Genomic DNA, 3426 nt, shown 5'->3' on the forward strand with positions numbered 1-3426 from the left:
AAAAAAAAAAGAAAGAAAGGAAGGAAGGAAGGAGCCTGGCTCCCAGAATCCTCCCTTTCTGGGCTCTGTAACTTCCTTCTCCACTGTCACACGCTGTCACATCTCTGAGTGGTGGCAGGCTCTTTCTACCTCCTTGAACATTGTATCAATCATACGGTTTCCTTGTGCCCTCCCAAAACCTTGTAAATCGTCCTTTTATTAAATCCTCCTCTGATAGTCTAATTTGAGCATGCCATCTGTGTCTTCAATAGACCCTGCATGACACACCCACCAGGTCACATAAGTATGTGCTAGACCCTGCACCGCGCTAAACTCAAAAACAGAACCAACAATACAGCAGCCTACGGCTTCCCGTTGCCAGTCTCTGCATTTACCTTTTCCCAAAGCAATGATAACAACGTAAGGAGAAAGTCTAAATCCTCCTTACAACATAATTGTGCAGTGGAGTTTGTATGAGCTAAATATAATTCTGAGAACAAGCTTTTCCGTGCCATCAGAATTCATGTTAACACAACTATAAAGAGAAAACTCCAGAACTGATGCCCTGGAGTCGAGAATTAACAGAAAATATATTCCACTATGTAAATCAATCCAGCAAATAATCCTGAGTCCGTGTGGCCAGCGAGTTTTTCGAGGAACAACAGACATGAGCTGAGTAGGACTGGGGTTTTATTTTTATGAAATAAATGTACTTTCAAAAAAGGTGAATTTGGGGGCTGGAGAGATGGCTCAGCAGTTAAGAGCACTGGCTGCTCTTCCGAAGGTCCTGAGTTCAATTCCCAGCAACCACATGGTGGCTCACAACCATCAGTAATGGGATCTGACACCCTCTTCTGGTGTGTCTGAAGGCAGCTACAGTGTACTTACATATAATAATAAATCCTTGGGCCGGAGCGAGCAGGTTTGAGAACTGGGTGGGCAACATAGTGAGAGCCTGTGTTTCAAAATGTTAGAACCAAAAAATGTTGGGGCTCGAGAGATGGCTCATCGTGAGGAAGCTTGCAGAAGATTCAAGTTCATGTCCTGGCACCTATGTTGGATGGCTCCCGATATCCTATACCACCAGCTCCAGAGGTGCTGACATCTCGGGCACCTGTACTCACATGCATGCATACTGTCCATGCACGCAATTTAAAAATAAGATTTTGAAAAGTTGGATGCAAATTTCATATCTATAAAGCAAACAGTATGTTTCCTGGTCAGCAGGAGCTTGCTATTTGTATAATAAGTTAGTAAAATCACCACCTTTTTTATTATTATTATTATTAGGATTTATTTAACATATATGAGCATCCTGCTGCTGACACACCAGTAGAGGGCACCAGATCCCATTACAGATGGTTGTGAGCCACCATGTGGTTGCTGGGAATTGAAGTCAGGGTGGTCTGGAAGAGTACACAGTGCTCTTAACCGCTGAGCCATCTCTCCGGCCCCAAAGAACCCCCTTTTTGATGCCCCAAACCCATCAAATCACGAGGCACATTGACTCATTGTCCTTCTAGTGAAATTTATCCTCAGTCTGCAGGGAGGATCGTTCGCCTTCCGTGCTCCCGAAATAGCAGAAATTATGAAATGGAATTTAGAGGAAAAGATAAGGGAATTGCCATTTATAGACCACACAGAAAACACGAGGCAATTTGCATCTGTTGGGCACATTTAACCCTGAGAATAAACACGTATTCCAACGCTTTCTTACTTTCTACATCTGAAAAAAGAAAACAGGCACATACACGCGCGCGCGCGCACACACACACACACACACACACACACACAAGTATTCTATTGCTTTCTTATTTTCTACATCTGAAAAAAAAAAAAAACCTACATAGGAAAAAAAAAAGTCATCATGGCAATCAGCTTTTTTTCCAACCAGAAAACGAAGTGAAAACGTTATCCTGTGGTGTAGGATTATAGCGCTCACAGCCACAGCTTCGGTGGCTTCCTACTGCTCTTGGGATCGAGTCCAGATTCCTTCACACAGCCGGGCTCCTCTGAGCAGTCTTACTCTCAGTCCTCCCTGCCGCTGCTGCCTGGAAGGCCTTAGCGTGCCTGGTCCTGCTGCCAGCTCGACCCCCACCCCTCCACCCGCACGCCCCCACCCCCACCCCCACCCCAGTCAATGACCTCAAACCTATCCCTAGCATCTCCACAAAGTTTACACTTCCCGGGGAATGTCTGTCTCCCCAGCTGGGCCCATAACTCAGGCTCCTTAATGCCAAACACCAGAGAAGGGAGGGCCTGCAGCTCTGCCTGGTGCTGGCCGGTGCTGGTGCTGGTCAATGCTGGTCTCCTTTGCCACCCTTTCCCTCCTTGATCCCGTTTGTTCCTTCTGGCCCCAGGAGGGCACCCTGCCCTGCCTCTTGTAAATACAGGAGCAGTCTAAACCAGGTAGGGTGGTATATTCATATATACCAGCACTGGGGAGAAGACAGGGATGTCAGATCCAAGGTCACCCTGGGCCACAAGAGTGAATTTAAGGCCAACCTGGGCTACTTAAGAGCCTATCTCAAAACAAAAACAAAAACATTGTTTTAAATAAACCAGAGCTTCTGGAAGCTCTGCTCTCTGCCTCTTCCTCCCCCTCACACATATGCTAGCAGTGGATCCAGGGCTGGGAGTTCCCACTGAGGTCCCAAGGACAGTGGGAGGTCCCTCAGCAGTGGATCCAGGGCTGGGAGTTCCCACTGAGGTCCCAAGGACAGTGGGAGGTCCCTCAGACCTCTTCACCTGAGCTGAGCACCTGGTCATGTGACTGCGATCAGGCCTGAGAGCTTTTGTGTTCTTTTGGATTTATCCAAAGGTTGGAGTTAAGATAACGACTCAAATTTCTCAGCTTTTCAAATGTCTATGCACTCTGAGACCCATCTTTATACTTCAAAAGTAGTGTTCCGGTCTCGGGCAATGGCTTAGTTGGTAAAAGGGTTTGCCCCAAAAGCACAGGGACCTGACTTGATCCCTCAGGATTCACATAAAACCAAAACCAAATGAACAAACAAACAAACCCCCAAAACCTGGGTATTGTGCATCCATCCTTGTAACCCCAGTACTGGGAGGTAGAGTCAGGTAGATCCCTGAGGCGCACTGGCCAGTGAGGCCAGCCAAACCAGTGAGCTGCAGGTCACTGAGAGACCCTGCCTCAGAAAACAAGATGGTACCCGAGGAGTCACACCGCCCAAGGAATGGGAGGACCTGTCTCTTCTACACGAATACCTATACACACTCGAGTGTGCACACCTGTGTACACACACACACACACACACACTAACACCCATACACATACAAACACCTACACATACAAACATCTGTCTTTAAAAACAAGAAAAGAGAGGAAACTATACGGACTGCCACCAGTTACTTATAAATATTAACTTTTTTTCTTTAAATATTCACTTTTAAAAATTATTTTTATTTCACTTGGCAATGGTG

Source organism: Mus caroli, chromosome 5 (assembly GCF_900094665.2).
Source record: "Mus caroli chromosome 5, CAROLI_EIJ_v1.1, whole genome shotgun sequence".
NCBI lineage: Eukaryota > Metazoa > Chordata > Mammalia > Rodentia > Muridae > Mus > Mus caroli.